This window comes from Protopterus annectens, chromosome 6.part0 (genome assembly GCF_019279795.1).
Source record: "Protopterus annectens isolate FY-2018-M chromosome 6.part0, PAN1.0, whole genome shotgun sequence".
Taxonomy (NCBI): Eukaryota; Metazoa; Chordata; order Ceratodontiformes; family Protopteridae; genus Protopterus; species Protopterus annectens.
The window spans coordinates 1,721,528,968-1,721,554,014 of NC_056737.1; the positions used below are offsets into that span (position 1 = coordinate 1,721,528,968).

A 25,047-nucleotide genomic window follows, 5' to 3' on the forward strand; every position below is an offset into this window, starting at 1 on the left:
CATAGGATGTGCATACATATATAGCTATATATACATATATGCATATATATATATATATATATATATATATATATATATATATGTATATATATATATATATCTATCTATCTATATATATATATATATATATATATATATATATATGTACACACACACACACACACACACACACACACATATATATATATATATATATATATATATATATATATATATATATATATATATATATATAATATAAATATGTATCTGCTATGTGTACATTATGAAAAACAACATATGTGATGCAAAAGTCATATTAGTAACAAAGACTATACAATTTAGGATGTAAAGGCAATTGTTCAATACTACTCAATATGTGTATTGACAGTTATATTGGTAAAACAACAGCTGGTCATGGCATAGTGGTTAAGTGTTGTGACTGTAGTGTACAGGGTCCTGAGTTCAAGACCTGCAAGGGCTGTTCATTTTGTTGCTGGGCAGAACAAGGGCTGTCAGATACAGAGTGGTTAAGGCAGTTTTGAGCAGCTTTAAGTGGGTTTGCGTGGGTTTGCATGAAGCTATACCTTGCTAAGCTATGGGTAAATGTACAGGTGCTTACACAGTGTAGGCTTCACTTACCAGTGTGCAAATCAGCTTAGCTGTTATATTGCACCAATGTTGAGACTTGCTAAGCATGGCTTAGCCCTGGTAACCAGGTCACACCACCCATTCTGATAACATAGCAGGGTAATGAAACCTGTAATAAGTGTATGTAATGCCATGTACAATACATGCACCCATGTGCTGTCATTACAGTAGCAAGGGATGTGAGTGTCATGTGTGGCACACAGACATAAATGAGGCCTGTACAGCACTGTTATCCATGAGGATGTGTTACATACAGGGGTAGTAGCCCAGGGTATGTGCTGTCACACTGGCATGTAGTGTATCATGGCAGTACTACTGTTGACAGTGTTTACCTAAGCAAGAGCAGAGTGCTAAATGTAGATCTGACAACAGGCACACCTGCAGGCATAGCTGGACTCTGAGGCCTCCCTGTTGTATCTCTGGTGTGTGAGCTGTGTCACAGTATATACCCCTTACTGGGTAATGGTCCATCATGTGGACTGTAACTGTAGACTACCATCTGTACAACACATTATTGAGGGCATCTGACATGTAGTTATAGCATGCATACAGTTGTCAGGGGGTTATAGCATACATACAGTTGTCAGACGTCTGTCTGTCAACACACTCATGATACTGCATAGCTACTTGCCAAGCTGATGACTGTCACTCCATGTACAGATGTGCAGATGGCAGGTATCCAGCTGGGATATGTACAGGCAACCTAAGCTTGATTAACACTGACATGTCTGCCCAGCTGTGTAAGAAGTGGCACATATACGAGATGTCACCCTGTACGCACCACATGCCGCATGTGCCTCCATTACACTACCACAGTCAACTGAACATGCTTGGGTGCATGCCAACATCACAGACAATAACCATGTGTTGTAATGCATGTTGCATACATGTCAACTTCATCACCTCAGTGGCCATGTGCAGGATGCACTTGGAGCATTGGCTGATGCATGTCATTCACACCCTGAGGGTCATGACAGTAGTGTCTTTTGATAGAGCAAAACTGCCACCTGGCAGGTGGCAGAATAACACTGTACACACAACCTCTCCACAACCCATCTCCCCTTGGACAATAGCTAGGCTCACAGCTATGACCACCTGCAGATATGCACCCCTGTACTGACACGTGTACATGTGCATGATTGAGTATAGCAGTGTCTGTGTGTTAGCACACCTGTACTTGGGAATTCCATGAGGGCCTTCACAACCAACGCAACACCCATTACCATAGTCAGTTGTGGCTGCTGCCATATGGGACATTACATATACCCTGTTAAGCTCCCCCCATACCGGCTACACAAGCCTTGCAGTACCAGCACAACAGTGTTTTATAAATGAGGTGATAGGCATGGGATACCCATTGTGTTCTGGCATGTGTGTGTAGGTGTACATGTCTGTATATCTGTAGGGGACAGCATTCCGAGGCCACATACTCCTATTACAATACCCATTGCCACACAGTAGTACAGATAGTATCGTTGCTGCCCACAGGTGAGGCATGACAATGCAACACCCTACTATGCATGTGGCATGTGCATGAGATGCATAGCCCTGTAGTTCCACTGTTGGGGTATACTATGGGTTGTATTGCAGTTACGGCCAATGTGTGATGGTGGGTGTGACAGAGTGTCATCATGGGTTTCAGGGAGTATAATATCCACTGGGGGATGTGGGTGCTGTGTACATTGTCATTACACCATGGTACACCCGGTATATGTCCCATGTACCACATTATGGTTACCACTGCCACCATCAACCATACAGGTAACTGTTACCACAATCCAAGCCAGTTATGCATGTGATGTGTACAGCCTACCTGTAACACATTGGACAAATGTTCAGGTTAGTTAGCAGCGATAGGCCCCGGTATCTCAGATGTGTGTCTGGCTGTTATGTGTCTGTAAAGTTGTATATGATGGTATGTCACACTATGTATTGCCCAAATACACCCATCACATCCCCCATTAGCATACTGTACATGTCTGGGGATGTTCTGCATGTAACATGTAACCTGGGACACACCTCACCCTAAATGCTGTGTGGTGTGTGCAATGTAAGCCACACACTTCATATTCACTACATAGCTGGGTAGGGGTTGACTCCCTGTGTTGCCAAGTAACAGTGTGTGCGTATCTGGATGGGTCTACATCATGTTACAGGGTATACATGCCTCATCGGGCCATCCATCCATGTGGCACAGGCAATAACTGGTTTAGTAACCTGTGACATGTGTTCAACTGTACCCCAGATATATCACAGCCATGGTGTCACCACAGTGACATACCCCATTGTGGAATATGACTGCATACCATCCTCATGCTGACACATGTACACCTACAACAGAAATGGATAACATTATAGAGACCACATCCAACCAGTGTTGCTAACAGCTATAAGGCAACATTGCTGGATGGCTATACTACCTGCCATATATGCATTACACTCTACTCCCTACAACATGTTACACTGCAGTACTGTGTACACTGTAGTACAGTCACTGTGTGCATCAGAACCATATCAGCTTGTCCCTGCATTGATTGTATGGTTGACAGGAATGTGGCACAGGTATCATCTATGCACATGGCATCCTAGTGCTGACACATGTACACCTACAACACAAATGGATAACATTAAAGAGACCACATCCAACCAGTGTTAATAACAGCTATAAGGCATCATTAATGGATGGCTACACTACCTGCCATATATGCATTACACTCTACTCCCTACAACATGTTACACTGCAGTACTGTGGTACACTGTTGTACAGTCATCGTGTGCATCAGAACTATATCAGCTTGTCCCTGCATTGATGGCATGGATGACAGGGATGGGGCACAGGTATCATCATATGCACAGAGTATAATGTTGGATTGCCAGAGGCCGAGGGTGGGCCATACATTTGACACCATGTGTGTGTGGGTGAGGGGTGTACTGTGGAGAGCTGGGTGAGGTGATGTGGTGTGTGTAGGTATGAGGTTGCCCTAGGTGTGTTTGCATAGTGTGTGGATATGCATGCATACAGTTCTGCCATGTGGCTGCCCTACACAGGTGTTTATGGACAGCTGCAGACCATACCTGGCAGGATGTACAGTTCACTGCCTCCGGCCATGGACACATCGACTGTGCCTGCCAGGGGTTCCATGGGCACATCCAGGTACAGGCCTCGATGTGCTACTCTCACCTGCTGATGACAATTGTCCGCTGGTACCAGGTCCCTCGTGGGACTGGCCAGGACCATTTGCACGTGGCCTGCTGTGGTGTGGTGTGGACAGCACATGCCTTGCACTGCCAGGTTTGCTACTGCCACTATGGGAGCCCCTTGGTGTTCTAGCACATCCACATTGACTGCCAGCTGTTGGTGTTGCTGGCTCACGTCCATGTGGGCATCGTCACATCCCCACCACATGTTGAAGCATGAACACACCATGGCAGATGAGGGCCATCATCTCATCATGCCGTCTATCTGTGTGCTCGGTATAAGCACGGATGGCACCCGACAGTTCACAGATGTTGTTGCTTACAAATGCGAGAGTAGCCCTCTGCAGCCTCAGGCCCTGTCTGGTGTAATGTTCCATATGTGCCTGCGCTGCCATTACAGCCTGAAACATGCACCTGCTGGTACCAGCTATGTTGGTTATGCCAGGGGTATGATGTCCAGTGGCCCTACCATGAGCACCCTGGGACATCCGCCTATGTGGTGCCCTGCCAGCCATCTGGCTATGCCTGCTGTGACCAGACACAGTAGGCATGGTTGCCACACTTCCCTGTGCACTGCCATAAAATGCCAGCTGTTCCACCGCTGCGGCCACTGGTGATGGGGTATGTGTAGGCACTGAATCTGTGTGCGGGGTTGGGGTGGCTAAAAGGGGGCTGTCAAATGTTGATGCAGTGTCGGCCCCTAACAACTCCACCTGTGCCTCAAAAGTACTATCATCCTCTTCTGTGTCTGTACAGACACCAACATCAGATTGCATGCAGGAGGGACCCTGATCCACCTCGCCACCTGTGGGGGAAAACAGTAAACACACTTTAAAACCCATACAGCATTGCTTAACAGTACACACACACACACACACACACACACACACACACACACACACACACACACACACACACACACACACCTCCATAATACCTACCTGTCCATGGCTTTATAGACAGTCCCATGTATATGTCATGTGCTACCCCATCCTGCATCACACTTGTTAACATACACACATTGATACCACTCATTAACATCTCAGTCCTCTAAATGCCCACACAAGTGGCCACACCACAAGGCCTGTTGCTACTTTACCTGCCTGACCTGTGTGTAGTGGTTTTACATGGCCTCACGGCTGTCATTTGATATGCACCCTCTGTATGCCCAGAAATTATGTGCATGGCCCCTATATGTGTTGGCTACTATGCTGTATCCATAATATCTCGCACTGGTGTGTCATGTGTATGTAATGCTCAGTACATGCCAGATATGCTGCCCCTTCAGCCCATCATGTGACAACTGTAATATTTGGATACACTCCCTTGTGTTGACTAGTACTTCTCCGATGCATCTGTAGAGCTGCATACATGGGTTGTAGGTGACCTCTCTGCTGACTACGATATTAAGGGTGTACCTGCTGTCTATCTTCCCTCTGGATGCCTGTTCCATGCTACATACCATATTGTACTATTTGCTGTCCTGTGATTACACACATGACAGGTATTCCTGGTGTGTAATGTGGAAGTCCATGTCCATGTACTGCATGGTCCCACAGGGAGGTACAGCCGCATTAACACCCCACAATTACACATGTGCATACATGGCCACCCACACAAACACACACATACACACACACTTCCTACATGCATCTACCTCCCTCCACTTCACCAGGGTGACCCTGCAGGCAAACTAACTAACCACCAGGACACACACACATATACAGGTGAGGTTGCACAATGACAGTGCACACAGTCCTCCTATTACACATCTGCCAACATGCAGAACATATGGTACAGAACAACATGCAGTTCAGCTATAGTCAATCCATGCTAGCAACAGTATACATGTGTGTGATGCATGTGCTGTGTCACTAGGTGATGCACCTTCCCCTGGATACCACTGCACCCATGTACACAGTATTGCTGCGCACCTGTTCTGCACTCTGCCGTGTACTATCCACCACAACTCACAGGTGTACAACCCATAGTGGAATGTGTAATAGCGTGTCAGTTATGTCAGCTTTACTTCTCACAGCCCCTATGTTTTTCAGCAACACATACCTGGGATGATATGTGGACAGTTGTCATTGGTGAATGCCTGATGCCTGATTTACAGCTGTCAACATCAACAGACCATGTATGGCCACTCAAATACCCTTACACTGACAACCATCAGAGCATACCATGGCTATGGGGGTGTACACACTTTATTGATTTGGCACACACATCCTTGATCTGCCATGGGACCACATCACTGCATATCTTAGCAGTACACAAGCCCAATATGTGACATATGTCCTGTACTATCACATGCAGTGTATTTAGATTGTTTTAGGTGTGTGGCTGCTGACTGCAATGCATACACACTGTGTGGGCATATGTGTGCACACCATTATCATGACAGTTTATTGCACCTCTTGGGTGTACTACACCAGTCACTGCTCCTGGCAGGAGTATCCCAGCGTGGGCCGTTTGCATTTGCTAGTGTATGTTCAGTCTGCACTACACATGTCCCCCTGTTCTGCATGATTGCAAGGTCTACTCATGCACATCCCATGGTCTTCACACACTGCTGTCACTATTGCTGTGTGGGTAGGGCTACAGCTGCCACAGGCCCTGAACCTGACTATGTGCAGATAGAGCCATTCCTAGCATCCTTAGGATTCCTGCTGCAGTGCACTAGTGTGTCATGTGGAACCCCCCCTCCTTCAGCCTTTATGCAGATGCACGATAAGTAAGCCCTACACATGTGTCACTTTGCAGTATCCCATACACTGAACACCACATGTTGTAGTCTAGACCCAGCTGATATGTGGACTACTGTAATGCCTTATGACATAGTGTATCTCTGCAGCAGTTGCCATTGTCCCACAGGTATATACACTGGTATTGCACTGTATATGGGTGTTGTTCCAAACATGTCCCTACTGTAAGCCAGGTCTACCACCAGTATGTTACTCCCTGTGGACACATTCTGCAATGACAGGATGTTAGTTATCATAGGTTCATAGGTTCATAGGTTCATACTAGGCTATCTGCCCTAGGGCATTTATAAGCCTAGCCAGAGTATGTTTGGCTTTCGCCACCCATTTTAAATTAATTTTGCTATGCCCTTTTTCGAGGTTAGTATACTGTGCCTCTGTCTAACAATGACACAGAAGTGATACCCAGGGTAAACCTATGATCTCCCATCCACTCATCAAGATTCCTCTTGAAGAGAGTCAATGAGGGACTCTGCCTAACCTGGACTGGGATTTTATTCCATAGTGAAGGGAGCCTCTGGGTTATGAATCTGTCCCTCCAGCATGTCCTATTTATTTCAGTGCTGAGATTCAAGTCTCTCGAGCGTGTAGCTCGATGGGATTTGGATTTTTTGAGGTGCAGCATGTCCCTTAATTCCGGGTTGGACATGGCCTTATATGTCAGGCACAGGTCACCTCTGAGCAGGCGGTATGCCACTGAGTAGAGCTGGAGTTTCTTTAACCGGCAGCATATGGCATCTGTTTGAGCCTTGATCCTCTTGGTGAGGTACTTTTGGGGTCTTTCCAGTTGCTGCAGGTGTTTGGTAAGGTACATCCCAAAAGGCATTGTACCGATTATGGGCCTGATGAGGGATGAGTAAAGAGGCACGATGACCTCCCCTAATCTAGATGTGAATCCCTTCATGATTAGGTGGGCTATATAAAATGTTTTTCTAACCACTTTGGCCATGTGGTTATCAAATGAGAGATTGCTATCAACTTGGGTCCCCAGGTCCCTAATGACTTCTTCTGTACTTAATGGATTACCACCTATGTGGTAATTTGTGGCACTTTGTTTTTGCCAAAGGGGATGACTATACACTTTTGGCGTTTAGCTTGAGGCCATGGCTCTGGCACCAGTTGTCTGTTTCTATGAGGCCCTTTTGGAGGATGCTTGTGTCGGCTGGAGAGTCGATTATGGCGCCCAGTTTGCAGTCATCTGCGAACTTGGTCAGCCACAGTCCTTCCGTGTTGGCCTGTACCTCAGAGAAATATATACCAAACAAGAGAGGTCCCAGGACTGAGCCTTGTGGGATGCCACTTGTAACTGGTTTGGAGTCTGACATGGCTCCAGCAATTCTAACCATGTGGGTTCTGTCCTTGAGCCAGTTTGCAACCCATCTAGTGACATAGAGTTTATATTTAAGCTGGTGAGCTTATCAATAATGCCCGTGTGGGGTATTGTATCAAGGCTTTTTGAGGTCCAGATAGGCTGTGTGGACCACCTTCCTTCGTCAATGGCCTTGGTGACTGTTTCAAAGAAGTCAACCAGGTTTAAGAGGCAGGATCTGCCCTTAACAAAGCCAAACTGGGTAGGTTCCAGTGTCTGTAGGTCCCCAATATCTTTATTTATGAGGTCCATGATGATCCTTTCCATAGCTTTGCAGACCAAGCTAGTCAGGCTTATGGGGTGATAGTTTCCAGGGTCCATTGAGGCACCACCTTTGTGGAGAGGGACCACTGTTGCTGTACGCCACTCTTTAGGTACATATCCTGTAGTAAGGCTGAGATTGAACAGTAGTTTTATGTTTGGGTTTAGCTCTTCTGGAGTTCATGTAGGATGCAGCCTGGGACACCGCCTGGTCCCATTGATGCTGCGTTTTTGCTTTGAGAGGGCGTCTCCCACCTGAGCATCTGAGATGTCAGGGGGGCAGCACTCTGCTGGGATAGATATTTGCCCTTTTGGTGGGGGGGGGGAGAAGTTTGCGCTGAACCTGTCAGCTAGGATGTTGGCAATGTCTGTGGGATCTGTGTATTTTTTGTCATTTTGGACTAATTCTGAGCATATCTGGGAATTCCCACCCAGGTTCCTAACATAACTAAAGAAAGCCTTGTAATTATCTTTAGTGTCCTGTGCAATTTTTCTCTCGAAGCTGGCCTTTGACGATTTTATGAGTGCCCTTAGTTTTTTGCTAATACTGATCAGAGATGACTTCCCTTTTTGGGATTTTGCTCTATCATGTAGTAGCTTCCTCCTTCTATTGTATAGTTTGTTTATGGCTGGGGTCCACCAGACAGGTCGTCTGCCTTTGGAGGATTGGGTCTTGGTTTTATTTGGGATTGCATGATCCATGCATTCCTGAAGATGTTCATAGAATGCATTTATAAAGGATTCTGCGGTCTGGGCCGTATTTTCCACAGGCCCAGGGGCTTTGAAGGATTCCACCTCGGTTTTGAGGAGTGTGAAATTTGCTTTAGAGAAGTTTTTCACTGTTGTTTTCTGGGCAGGGGGTGGGGTCGGGATGTGAATATCCAGTGAGATCAGTTTATGGTCTGATCTTACCAGTGAGGGATACACATCATGCAGGTGTCTGACATACCCTTACAATTCCCCATCATGCTCACCCCTGTGAGACCATGCATTTCACAACAACAATACATGCAGATGTGCAGCATGCATTCAGGGTAGGTGTGTTAGATGTGTGCATGGAATATACCATCACCATTACATGCCCGTTGTGTTGGCAAGCATCTACATAAAACATACTCACCAGCTACAGGCTGCTGCCTTGATGGTGTCCTGGAGGGACCTACATAAGAGAGTGACAGATGCAATGTCAGTGGCCACACCTGTGGCAGTGCTACAGTGTGGATGCAGTATTACAATACATCAATGGTACATTCCATGATACTACCACATCTGGACATCTGTTTATCACTGCAATGCAGCAACATACTATATCTATGACATGATCTACCTGTACCAATGCAGATGTATACACAACAGTGATCTACTGATGTGCCATGTGTCCTTAGCTGCACAGTCCTTGGCCGGTGTGTGTGTGACACCCACCTCCATGAAGCAGTCTAGGGGTTGACGGCTGTCCGGATGGGCAGGTGACATGAGGCTGGTCAGGAGCTTTTCCACACGTGTCAGAGAGGGATAGATGGCATGGCCCCCCCTGTGGTGAGGTGATCCCCCCAGACTGCAGCAGCACACCGACGGGCATTGTGAAGCAGGTCAGTAACAATGATGGCAGACCTGCTCATAACTGTGGTTGTGCAGCCCAACATCATTGACCCTGTGGACTAGGTCATTCCACAGGGCGGTCCGCTCCTGCTGCTCATGTGCAACCCTGCCAAACAGCATTGGATAGTGCTGGATCAAGTGTGATATCACCACATCATTCTCCACTTGGGAATAGGTGGGCAAATGTGCATGTGCCATCTTGGCTGAAAGGCATAAAGATGGAAACAGGTCTGAACAACTCATACAGCAAGGTTACCACAGTTCATAATATGCATCTCTGTCACCCCCCACCATATCAGCTTCAACAAACTGTACACACAGCTTATTAGGTATGGCTACAGCTTACCTACCAGTGGGACAGATATTGTATTGTACCACACTTTCTGCTATGTGATTGTAGCCATGTCCCCTGTGTGGACACTATCATTGCTGGCCTGTTACAGACTATTCACCTGTATGCCATTGTCAGGGCCAGTATAGTTTCATATATCGCAGTGGTATAGCAGCTCTGGGATTTCTGCACATCTGACATTCTGTGTTATTGGGGGTATCTATGCATGCTGCTGGACATGTACTAGGATTGTGTAGAGTATTACTACCAACACATTTCTATAACAGTGGCACAATAACATGTATATGTTCTATTGGCCAGCAGATCCACCTCTCCAAACCCATCTGCCCATGATACCTGGCCACATCACATGTGTGTCCCAACCTGGAGCCTCCTCATGTACTGGTCCAGCAATACCATCAGTTGGAACCACCCAGGGGATGTTGTCTCACCCCTCAGGGCACACACAGACATGTTCATGTCCCCTGGGGTCAGGTCTAGGGTCTGTTCCATACTGGGCTCCACAGACACATGTGGGATGTGCTACATCAGTATGAGGCACCCAGTACAGATTCACAAGGCCAACATACTCCTCCTTCTCAACCTCCAGACCAGGCACCTTCAGGACATGGACTGCTGTTGTAAGTAGCAGTGAGTGGGAGGCTTGTTCCCATTGTGCCCATATTGGGGCCCATGAGGCATTCACATCACAGACCACACACACCATCCAGGGTGTTTACGTACCACATGTGTCACATACCACCCCTGTAAGACTGTCCTCTAAATCTACCAATCCTGACCACCTCCACAAGTGTACGTACCATACTTCCCCATATTCCCATTGCATACTTCACAGACGGGGGCAATGTGGTCCCAACAAGGGACTAACATAGGTTCATAGGTTGGTACTGGGCTATCTGCCCAAAGGCATATATTAGCCAGGCCATGTTGTGCGGTATTCACCACCCCTTTAGTAGTTCCCTAGACCCTTGTACTAGCATCTAGTACCCTTGGCCCCTATCTAGTAGTGCTGTCGGTGTGATCCCTGGTGTGAACTTTCTGTTACCCATCCACTCATCAAGGTTCCTCTTGAAGAGTGATAGTGAGGGGCTCTGTCTTATGTAGATTGGGACCCTGTTCCATAGTAAGGGAAGTCTCTGCGTTTAATCTATCCCTCCAGCATGTTCTATTCATTGTTGTGTTGAGGTTTATATCCCTAGAGCATGTAGCTCGAGTAGATTTGGTTTTGCTAAGATGGAGCATGTTCAACAATTCTGGGTTGGACATGGCTCTGTACGTTAGACAGAGATCGCCTCTGAGAAAGCGGTATGCAATAGAGAACAGTCTTAGCTTTTTCAATCATGCTGCATAGGGCAACTGTTTGAGGCCAGTAATTCTCTTGGTTAGGTGCCTTTGTGGTCTCTCCAGCTGCTGGAGATGTCTAGCCAGGTACATTCCAATTGGTGCATTGTACTCAATAATGGGTCTGATGAGGGAAGAGTAGAGGGGCACCATTACATCCTTAGATCTTGATGCGAACCCTTTCGTGATCAGATGGGTCACATAGAAGGATTTTCTAACCACTTTGGCAACATGGTTATCAAAGGAAAACTGACTATCTACTTGGGTCCCTAGATCCCTTATTTCTTCTTCAGATTTCAGGGGATTACCTATGTTGTAGTTTACGGGTACTCTGTTTTTTCCAAAGGGGATTACTACGCATTTTTTTGCATTTAGCTTAAGACCATGGCTTTGACACCATGCATCAGTCTCATTTAGGCCCTTCTGGAGGATCTCCATGTTGGCCGGAGACTCTATTATAGCACCCAGTTTGCAGTCCACAAACTTAGTCAGCCACAGCCCTTCCATGCTTGCCTGTACTTCTGAGAAGTATATGCCAAACAGGAGAGGCCCCAGGACAGAGCCCTGAGGCACACCACTCGTTACTGGTCTGGATTCAGACATAGATCCTGCTACTCTTACTTTATGGGATCTGTCTGAGAGCCAGTTTGCGATCCATCTTGTGACATAAGGGTTTATGCCCAGGCTGGTGAGCTTATCAATAATACCTGAATGGGGAATGGTGTCATATGCTTTAGCAAGGTCAAGGTAAGCTGTGTGTACCTCCTTTCCCTTATCTATAGCCTGAGTAACTGTCTCAAAGAAGTCCACCAGGTTCAGGAGGCATGATCTGCCCTTGATGAAGCTGAACTGTGTGGGGTCCAGCGACTGGAGGTTCCCAATCTCTCCATTTGTGAGTTCCATAATGATTTGCTCCATAGCCTTACAGATCAGACTGGTCAGGCTTATTGGTCGGTAGTTCCCAGGGTCAGTTGTGGCCCCACCCTTGTGTAGCAGGACCACCATTGCCGTATGCCATTCTATGGGCACATATCCTGTGGAGAGGCTGTGACTGAAAAGGGTATTAAGATGCGGCATAAGATGTGACATACTCATCCATGTTGCACAGCACAAAGCATGCATCACTGTGGTAGTAATATAGGGGACATGTCTTTACATGCATATATGTTTGTGTGTGTGTTTGTATATATGTAGATGTGCATATAGGCATATATCTATATATGTGTAGATATAGGTGATGTATATATGTGCACATATATATGTCTACACATGGGTATTTGTATATTTGTGGACATACATGTTGATATACATATATATCTTTATATATTATATATGTGACATATGTACACATTTGCATGCCTATATGTGGGGAACATTCAGACATCAGCTCCACAATCTCACAACACCTTTCTGCACAACTGCACTTTTCTGCCTTGCTACAACACAGACAGGTGCCACATATAGACATGGCCTGACATTAGGGGGGTATATGTAGAACTTGATTGCAAGTAACCCTATTACACACCTATGGCATTCTGGCATGCTACATTACAGATTAACCTGAGTATCCTGCCAGTGGTGGGCCATTGGTCCCACATGTCCATCATAATGGCATTACTTCCACCACCAACTATTGGCCACATAATATACATACTTCCCATTACACAACACACACTATGGTGGTGTACATCTTGTCAGTCAGTGCTGACCTGTATAGTTGTTGGCTATGGCCCACTACCCACAGGGACAGACACTACTGTCCATAGCAGTTGTTCAATTGAAAATCATCACAACAACACCTGATGGCACATATAAATCATTCCACATCATCTATCCCATTATTATGGACCAGATACTACATTCTATTACATGTATATATATATATATATATATATATATATATATATATATATATATATACTTCACATACCTGTTGTGGGAATGATGTCCTGATGAATGAATGCTGGCTAAATGCCTTTGCCTTAGGCTTTTTTTTTAAGTTTTTTTGTCTTTCTTTCTCTTTTTTTCTTTCTCTCTCTCTTTCTCTCTCTCCAGTAAATGGATTGAACTGCTTTGAATAGATTGCAGCATGGCTTTAGTAGGTGATGCACATGATCAAGTGATGGCCTCTGCACCAGTCAGTGTCCTCCACTTGCTAACTGCATGCGGTTTGCTGTGTAGTACTTCCAATTATCACTGTCATGGCAACCACCTACTATAAATCCCTACATCATGTGGGTATGGTCCCTTTACCTTTCCTGTGTGATGGACATCTTTCCTGTGTGTGGGCATCAGTGTTACAGACAGCGGGTAGCAATACCTCTTACAGGAGAACTGGCACACTCAGGCCAGCTACATATATGTAGGAGGTTCCAGAAGTACAGACAGAGTGTGAGTAGAGTTGTGTTATGCTTTATATAGTACTGGTGTTACAGGGTTTGTGTGTACATACTAGTTTACTTTGAAATGCAGTCTGTCTGCATAGCTCTCAACTGTGGGCCTATCCTCTTGATTGCCAGAGGTGTGCCTATAATGTTTTGTCTGTCCACCACACAGGTCCTTTGACAGATATTTCACTGGCAGTGTGTTTGTTGAGTGCTATCAGTACATGGCTACATCCATTTATGTTTCTAACCTCAAATCCCTGACTAAGGGTATGTTGAAGACTATCCTGTAACACCAGTGACTTGCTTAGTGTATGGCAACAGTTTTCCACATATGGGCCTGTGTTCCAGCCTCTGAACTCCACCTACATACCAAGCTTTGCACTTATGACATGCTGTCAGGAGTTGTTCTGTAGTGGGCTGTGAGTATATCATGCTGCAATTCCTGCCATTAGTGCACTGCTGTTGTATCCCCCGCACATACGGTGGGGCTGGGGCCATATATGTGTGGGCTTCACCTACACAATACATGTGTGCCCTTATGCACTTCAGAGCCCAGTCTATGTAACAGTGGCATATGGCCCTGTATTATTGAGTCTAGGTGGGATGCACCATAAATAACCTAGGCTGTTACAACATGAGGGGGTATCAGGGGTAAGCTGCCTTAAGGTATCTGGATGTACATTACCATACAATTCAAATTGAGTAAATGTAGGCCTACTGCCTCCTGCCATACAGACTGTTCTGTTTGTCAGTCTGCTTGTGATGGCATCAGTTATGAGTTGTTATGTAACAGTTACATCCCATTTGGTCAACTGAAGTCTTTACCACCTAGTGATTGTGTACAGAGTGTAGATAGAGGCTGCTGAACTATACACCTGCATTACTTACTGTTGATTATTTGGTATCCTGTGACCCAGTCTGTCTTTTCTATTGTACTATTTGAAGGGCTTGGCCTGGACAGAAACAGTTGTGAACCTTTCCAGACTACTGTATTAGTATAACTGTTTCACAGTTGCATTACTCTGTTTATAAGAATGTCAGTGTCTTGAACAGCTATATGATATGGCATATAAAACTGTAATACTACACAAATAAAGGTTTTCCATATATGCAAACCTGTGTGTGATGTAATATCCTATGACCTCTCTGTGAGTATATGTTGCAGGAAACAATTGTCATTTGTATGGGTGGCTCATACAGTGTCAAGTTGTTAAGGTGTTAACTGTAGGCATAGTGGCTGATCCATATTGTGAGCACCTTCAACATATGTATCTTACTGTACATATCTCTGCGTGTGTATGTGTAGTCACAAGTGTTTATATATATATATATATATATATATATATATATATATATATATATATATATATATATCTGTAGCTGCATATATGTGTCTGTGTATATGTATCCTGGGGATGTCAATAGCTTTCACATTGTACATTTCTTATAGGAGCCAGACTGTACTGCATGATATGTTACTAATACCGGCCTGACATCATACAGGTGGGATGTAGTACTGTTAACATCTTGTGCCCATGTCATGTCAGGTCCTGGTTATGGGATCTGCAACACTTGGTAGTGTATTGCAAGGTGGACGTGTTTGGCTGTGGGGGGTATACCTATTCGTACAAGACGTATATTGTTTAGGGCCTCTCAACTCCATTAACAGTGCATGTGGACATATATGTTTTAGTTATTTTCCCATTGTTATCTACTGATGTATGTCCATATATACCTCTCTCTCTCTCTATATATATATATATATATATATATATATATATATATATATATATATATATACATATATATATATCTGCTTACATATATATAACTATGTCCGTATATACCTACATAGATATATATCTGCTTACATGTATGTAAATTGCTGCGTATATTTAAACATATTGGTGTAGACATATATATCTATAGATGTAGGTATTTGCATGTATATATGTTCATATATATTTCTATATATGTATATATATATATATATATATATATATATATATATATATATATATATATATATATATATATATATATACATATATATATATATATACATATATATATATATATATATATATATATACATATATAGATATGTTGTATCTGTATAGATATTAATATATTTACACACACACACACACACACACACACACACACACACACACACACACACACATACATCTAAATGTTAGAATACGTTCTCTGTACTGTTGAATGAATGGGCTGGATGGTTTTTGAAAACATCGGGGTTATATATATATCTGACATGGCTTAGTGGTAAATCACTTTGGCTATGGAGTGTGGGGTCTTGAGTTTGAGCCTTGTAGTGGCTGTTTATTTTGTTGCTGGGCAGAACATGGGTCATTGGATACAGAGTGATTAAGGCACTTTAAAGCAGTTGTAAGTGGGTTTGTGTGGAGGTAAGCACTGCTAACTTCCGGTTACAGTTTCTCATACTCAATTAGATTCTAAATTGCTTAACCTGTGTAGGCATTGCTTAACCCTGTGCAAACAACCTTAAACATGCTTACTACTGCTTAAAAGTGCTTACTCCTGCTTGCCCCCATGCTACTTTCTTTAAAAGAAAAGAAAAAGGGGTTGATAGGAAAGTGGTGAAAAAAGGGGCACAAAGAGGGAAAGATAGTAGGGAAATTAGCCAGGGATATGCAGGAAAGATGCAAGGAAGGTCCATAGCTGCCCATTTCTTCTACAGCAACAGCTGTGCATAAACACTGAATTTGGAGGTAGATTTGGACACTCAAACCCCTGGAATGGGGTGAAGAGAACAAAAATAAGTTGTGATGCCAATTAGACCAGATAACATGTGTCCATTTGACACATGTATGAAATGGACAGCTATGTATGGGGCGAGAATTTTTTGTGGGAACAGATTGCCCTTTTTTTTTTTCTAAGTGAGAGTGGATGTTGGGGAGGGTTAGTAGGTATATTTGTGGAGGTAGGTTGGGTAGGTTAACAGACAAGACAAACAAGATGCATACAGGGGCAGTATATGACACAAGTGGGGGGTAAACGCCTTGATGGGGAGGGGTGTTGGGAAATTGGAAGCCCATGAGCCCCCTAGTGGAAACAGTGGGATTGAGGTCCCCACCCATGGGCAGTCACCACTGCACCTTCACAGCCCCAAAGGTGGCTGTACTGGGGGCTGAGTTGCAGAGCCAGGCTGACTCTCTAATCATGACACACGGCCCTCGAGCTGGTGTAGAAGATCACCAAACTGTTGTTTGATCTCTATGCACCACATCCCCATGATGGGTGACAGATACCTGTCTGCACCCACTCCCGGGGGGGTGAGCCCCATCCCCTGAGGCGGTTCCACCCAAAGGTGGTGCAGGACCAATGGACAGGGAGGTCCCGGTTTGGGCCCCAGATATGCTGCTGCCCGGTTTCATGGCCAGCTGAGGTGGGACAGGTGGGTCTGCTGGGACCAGCCTTCCCAAGTGTGCTATAGTGTTTAGATTTCATCATCATATGTGGATTAGTAATAGTCAACACATTCCAGGGTTAGGTGTAACTGCATGCATAGTTATTCCCATTAACCCAGACACCAGATACGGAACAATTGCATAGCGAACAGAACACATGCATATATGGGACCACAGTGGTAATAAGAACAGCATGCAGGTACATTGATGGCACCTTGCCACCAATGTTGGAATACTTCAATATAGCACATGCATGGGAAACATTAATATATTTATCAAACAATTGGACAGTATCAGAACATAGGTGACATTACATACCAGTTGGGGTGGGTATGTTGATTATTGTTAGAGATATGGTAGAGGGGAGAGAAAGATGTCAATTAACAACTAGAGTATTCCTGCAGTCTGCATTACTTTCCTAGTCAGTGCTGTTATGTATACCTTATGTCTTACTACACTATCTTATAGCCTTAGTTTGGACAGTGATATGGCTGTCATCATTGTTACACATGATCTTGTTTTACCTGCAATATACATCTCTTGCCTGCTATACCTGTGAAGGGAATGTTTGTTAACACTAACTAACTGTTTCTACACATACTCCCAGATTCCAGGTTGATGTTTTGCACATAGCTATCCAACTCTTTCTGCACAGACTCTGGCCATGTGTTAACCACATGCTGGTGTACTGGGATATGTCTAAGATATTGCCCTCTTCCACCTTTAGTGACCTGACACATACACACATATATATATGCTTTCCTACACAGTTATATTCTGTAGCACAGTGTGGGTGACAGTGATCAGTGACATTTTATTATTCAGAGAAACTGCAACACTCACAATTCCCTACAATACCAGAGTGAACAGTACCACTACAGGTTCTAACGGTATGTATTTCTCAGCACAGTGTTCATATCCGACGTACCTGTGGGAGCAATGTTTGTTAGTACTACCTAACTGTTGCCACACAAACTTCCAGATTACACATTAGTATTATGCACATATGTCTCACTCTGTTACTGTACACACTCTGGTCACAGCTTGACAACATGGGAGTGTAGATAGGACATACTTGAAATATTACTCTCCTAACAGTTTCGGGGGTTGCTACAGTGACACGTTTGTTCTCATAGGTGTTTGACAATCACTTGTATTCCCTGTTTAATGGCTAAACATCTGAGATCATCCCACAGACTTAAAAGGGGGGCAGGGGGACAGACAGCAGATATGGGCCTATATACTGGACATTCTGGCCTCATCTGTACAGCTGTGGAGTATGATTCTGTATGCAGCCTACATCCACTCCCAGGATTCAGACCATGGCTGTGTCTGCTACAACTTAAACATTGTCCATCACAATTGTGTCTACTATATAGCTATTGTTGTATATCTCCTATCTGCTTTCTGTCTTATTAATTCCCTGTGCTTTTGCAGTCTGACCTTGTATTCCAACACTCTTATACAGATTTCCTAGATAGTTATATGTTGTAGGACAGTGTGGGCGACAGCGATGTGTAATACCTCATTATTCAGAGCAACTGCATCAGTCGCACTGCCATACAATACCAATGTAAACAGTACCAGTAATGGGTATCATTCTTGTATTTCTGGGCATAGTGTTTGTATCTGACAGACCTGTGGGAGAAATGTTTATTAGCACTACCTGAATGTTCCCACACACAGTACCAGATTCCACATTACTATTATGCAAATACATCTCACTCTGTTACTGTACACACTCTGACCACAGCTTGACAAGTTGGAGTGTAAATGGGACATACGTGGCTTCTTTGTCTCATAAGGTATTGTGGAGTTGATAGTGTGCCAGCTTTGTTCTCATAGATGTGTGTCAATCAGTTGTATTTCCTGTTTGCTGCCTATACATCTGAGATCAACCCACTGATTTCCCAGGGGGATAGGATAACAGGCAACAGATATGGGCTACTTTACTGGACATTCTGGACATTTATGTACAGTTGTGGGGTATGATTCTGTATGCACAGTACTACCACTGGCAGGATTTGAACCATGGCTGTGTGTGCTAAAAAAACAACAGTTCACATCTCAGTTGCATGTGCTATTTGGGTTTTGTTGTCTGTATTTTCCCTGTTTTCTGTCTGTGTCTCTCAGTTGTACTAAATGGCCTCTGGGGATTACACTTGTCATATACAGGCATTCCTACACATTCAATTTATGGTGCACAGTGTGGGTAACAGTGCTTAATACTACAGTACTATTACATGATTGCTAATCTACATTACCATATGATACAAGAGTTTACACATGCAGTCCAGCAGTTAGACCTTTATTGTCAGGCTATTACACTTTTATTCACATACAAATGATATGGGACTCTTCCTGACATAATCTCTAGTGTATGCAGTACTTGCCTTGAACTATACAGGTTTTATACAGGCAATTAATTTACTACTACTTTTAGTTTTATTTCCTCTGACAGTAATTGTATGAGTATTACTGACCTGCCTCACATCGCAACCTTGCCAGGTTCATAGGTTCATAGATTAGTACTAGACTAACTGCCCTTGTGGGCCATTTTAAGCCTAGCCAATTATCCCTTGTGAGACTCAAACCTGGTACCTTATATTTGTAAGGCAAACACCTTAAACGTTAGGCCACCCTCCCAACCCAACAGATTAGGTTCATAGATTAGTACTAGGCTAACTGCCCTTGTGGGCCATTTCACACCTAGCCAATTACCCCATGTGAGAATCAAACCTTGCACCTTGTATCTGTAAGGTAAACACCTTAACCATTATGCCATCCTCCCACCCAAGGTGACCGATGTGGGCCTCCTGGTTTGCGGCCTGCTCCATCGCAGCTGTGGGGGACATAAGAGGAATATTTAGCCATATCTATCCATGATATATCTGAGCTGGCAATTATTACACACATAGTGGGGTGATACATCCCCTGCTGCTTTAGCCTCTTGGAGCCACTCCTCCAAGAGGTCCCGCTTATGCTGCATCTGGTCGGCATAGTGATGCCTGACCTGCTCACCAGTTCGGGGTATGCCAGTGGCACTGGTGAGGTTGCAGGCGAGACAGTCCCAGGCCTCTGCCTTATATTGGAGGCCCTGGTACTGGCCCTGCAGCAGTCTCTGATCAATCATGGTCTTTGACAAGGAGCCCTGCCATGACCTTGGAATACTGGATGCACCAGTGCTGTGTCTAGAAGCGCACACCTTCTCCCCTTACTGCCATAGTGCCTGCAAGGGGAAGCTACAACCAGTTATGAGATGCAGTCCCGCCTCTTGGGTTTAAGTAGGGCCAATTTCCCACACTTTTCTGTGATTGGCCGGTTTTGAAAAGGCTAAGCTATGGGCAAACCTGCTTACCTAGGGTTGGCATTATTTAAAGGGATATAACACTGGGCACATTGAGTTAGCTGGCCTACACATTGCTTACACCTCCTAAGCTGGCCTGTGCAGTACTTAACGTTGCTTACATTATACTTTGCATTATAATGCCATTTTGTCATTGAGTTAATATTCATTACACCTTATATGTATGCCTGGTATCCATGATTCATGTGTACGTACACTGTATGGGGTCCTTCTGTTTTATTGGGGACTTCAACACTCTATTACAATTACACCTGACTTCTGGCCTTACTGCTGTACTCCGGTTCACATATTTACTCACTGCTAGCTCCTCTCTTCCCAGCTTCACATCCAAACTCAAAACTCACCTCCTAACTCACTTGCTCTGCCCCTGCTCTAACCCTGACTAACTAGCATTCTGCTCCTAGAACTCTCATGTATCTTGCTTACAAATCTTTTCAAAAACTTACTATTCAATTTCAAATTTGAATTTTACCCTTTGATGTTCTTATTCTGCTTATTGCAGACACTGTAAAAATACTATTATGATATTATTTTTTTGTTTTTTTCTCTGAACTATATTTGTAACTTTTTTAATGTTTAATGCTTTTAAAGATTAATGTTTTTAATGCTCAGTGTTTAATGTATTTCACTTGGAGCTTTTCTCCCCGGGCCTCTGCTGAAAATGGGCATATATCCAGTTGGATCAGCCCGGTCAACAAATGTAAAATAAAATAATTTATGTTATGTAGTGGGTTAAGGCACATATATTGGTATACTGATTCCTTTCACAGGTTCAGTTTGGTTTTACTGTGGTGAGGACTTGTTTGCTGATACCTCATTTTTCTGTACTTCTATGATGGCTTGGTGGTTAACTACTGTAACTATGGTATATAGGGTCCTGGGCTTGAGACTTGCATGGCTGTTTATTTTGTTGATGGCTAGAACAAGGACCACTGGATACAGAGTGATTAAGGCACTTTTGAGCATTTGTAAGTGTGTTTGTGTGGGTTTGCGTGATGGTAAGCACTGCTAACCTGCTGTTACATCTGCTTACAGAGAGCTAGCTTCAGAATTGCTTAACGAATGTAGGCATTGCTTACCGCTGTGCAAACAAGGTTAAACTCGCTTACCAGTGCTTAAAGGGACAATCCCAGGGATTTTTTGTTTTGATTCAGCCTTTGTTTACATTTCAGGTTTGCCTTTCTCAGCATGCTCACCTTCAGCTGAGGGGGGTGGGGGAAGAGTGTCTGCAGGAAGTTTCAAAGGTGTCAGCTAAATTCCATCTCAAATTGCAGTTGTACTGACAACACCTCTCCATCTGAGCCATTCATAACCTTAATCTGTGCATTTTACACATTGAGAAAAGTAGCCTTTCAGGCGTTTTACGACTTGACTGCTGCTGCTACTCTACAAAGCACATCAGTAATGCAATGCTTTTAAAACATTAGTAAACATAGTTTTTTGTTTCTTTCATTTCATATTTTATTCTGTGGTAACTGTGAATCCTGGCCAACTACAACAATTTTATGACATGGCTTCTACCTATAGAAAGCATCTGAGTGAGGCAAACAATAGTGGAAACCATATTTTTCTTTCTTTCATTTCATGTTTTACTGTGTTCTGATTTTTGAATACTAGCCTGGTGTAGTAACTTTCTGACCTGCTAGTAATTCCATAGAAAGCACGTGTGTGACAGAAGGTTGGAGCGTTGGTAGATGCACTCTTCAGTTCCTTTCATTTTCTAGTTTATGTGCTGATTTCTGAATAGTACTAGACAAATGCACTATTTTTGTGAGCAAGCTGCTTGTAGCTTGTACATCTGTAGAAGCATGACTGATGCAACGTTTAAAAATTAGTATACACTCATCTTTTCCTTTCACTTCATATTTTTTTTTTTTGCTTATTTATAGCTACTAGCCAAATGCACTTCCTAGTGTACATGCTACATCTTAGTGAGTTACTGCATTGTATTATGTTTTCAACACTGCATTCTGTTTTAACCTTATATCTGTATGAATCTGTTTCTAGTTCCACTGTCATTATATATAAACAAATAACTGAAATGATACTGTACAGCTTTTGGGATCATTCTAACAGTTTGTAGTACCTAACGAGTGTCTTGATTCCTGGTCTGACAATGATTAGTCCTACATGGTAACATTTAAACTGTTTCCATTCTGACTTAATCAGATAACAGCATACCTCTCAATCTCTTAACACAAAAATTTGGACAAAGCCTAAAATAATAGGGAACGAATGCCCCAAAACAGAGGCAAATTTAAAATACTGCTCTTATAAACTTAGAAAGTTGCTAGAATAACAGGACTTCTTAGTGTGCATTTTCTGAAGGATATGAAGTCTGAAACTCAAATGGCTGTTATCATTTAGTAACTTTAATCCTCAGTGATTTCCCAGAAAATCAAAATATTATGAGGAACAGACCAAAAATATGAGGCAAAAATCTGGACATTCAGGTAAAATCTGGACAGTTGAGAGGTATGCATGGTAGTTATGATGGAGAAAAGTGAAAGAAACTACAGTTGTGTAAAATTTTACCATAACAGTTGATGACCTTCTCTCCTCTGGTGCAGTAGTCTGTACAGAAGGGATGTATCGTCATGGCTAGCCTGTCGGTTGGCCAGTATAAATAAGCTTAAAAGAAATATTGGTTGTGCCATACTTCACATTTATGCTATGCACACAGAACATGGGGCAAAAAGGGACTTACAAATGCAACTACCTATAACTGTATTGCTCCAGAAGAGAACAGGCGTCATAGCCAAAGATTCCAAAGGCAACCACAAGGCATTCTATAGCTATGTCAAGAATCTAAATGGCAATCCTCAGATCTGCTTTGAGCTACAACAGAATGGCATTAAATATACTGATCCCAAGAATATTGCCAATATCTTGGCAGATCGATTCAGTGTCAACTTCACACCCCTCTCATCCCTTAAATGGCCCATCTCAAAACCGAAAGATTGCCAAATTACGGTAATAATGGCCACACAAGTAAAAAAATGCACTCTCCAAAACTAAGAATACAGCATCCATGGGACCAGACAACATCCCAGGCTGTGTACTACATGAACTAAATAATGAACTGGCACCTCACCTAAGTGTCATGTTTAATCATAGCCTCACCTCAGGCTTCATGCCCACTGAGTGGTGCACAGCTACAGTTATCCTACTCTACAAGGGGGGATCCACCTTGGATCCTGGGAACTACCACCCCATCAGTCTGATGAGCCTGATCTGCAAGGCCATGGAACGTATTATCATGGAACTTATAAACAAAGACATTGGCAACCTTCAAATGCTGGACCCCACCCAGTTTGGGTTTGTGAAGGGCCGATCTTGTCTCCTGAACCTGATTGACTTCTTCGAATCAGTTTCTAGAGCTGTGGACGAGGGTAAGGCAGTCTACACAGCCTATCTGGACCTTGCCAAGGCCTTCGACACCATCCCCCACTCTGGAATCATAGATAAATGTATTAAGCTTGGTATTAATCCCTACGTCACTCGATGGGTTGCCAACTGGCTTACTGATAGAACTCACACTGTAAAAGTAGGTGACTCCAAATCCAGCTCCAGACAAGTAACAAGTGAAGTACCGCAGGGTTCAGTCCTGAGACCGCTCTTGTTTGGCATCTACTTCTCTGAAGTACAGGCCAACACTAAGGGACTCTGGCTAACAAAGTTCGCAGATGACTGCAAACTGGGAGCTATTATTGAATCCCCAAATGATGTGAATATTCTACAAAAGGGCCTTACAGAAATAGATGCTTGGTGCCAAAGCCATGGGCTCAAGCTCAGTGCCAAGAAATGTATAGCTATCCCCTTTGGGAAAAAAACATGTACCCATGAATTACCACATAGGGGGCAGTACACTAAACACCGAAGGTGTGATAAGAGACTTAAGGACACAGGTGCACAGTGGTCTCACCTTCGATAACCACATCGCCACAACAGTCAGAAAATCCTTCTATGTGGCACACCTCATCACTAAGGGCTTTTCATCCAGAAAAAAGGAGGTTATTGTCCAGCTGTACTCATCCCTCATTAGACCCATTATAGAATACAATGCCCCATTTGGTATGTACCTCTTAAGACATCTGCAACAACTGGAAAGGCCGCAGAAATACCTCACTAAAAGAATCACAGGCCTAAAGCAGATGCCGTATGCTGACCATCTAAACTCCAGCTATACTCTGTTGCATATTGTCTACTCAGAAGTGATCTCTGCAAAGCCATGTCAAACCCAGAGCTGCTGGACATGCTACACTTAAAGAAATCCCAATCCCTCAGAGCCACATGCTCCAGGTTGTCATCACAATGAACAAAACA

The 25,047-nt window shown here is 43.7% G+C and overlaps 1 protein-coding gene across 3 annotated transcripts in view; it reads left to right on the plus strand.

Moving 5' to 3' along the window:
- Positions 1-25,047, plus strand: part of LOC122804910 (integrin beta-2-like) — a 1,273,642-nt gene that overhangs the window by 189,851 nt on the left and 1,058,744 nt on the right. The window lies entirely within an intron of this gene.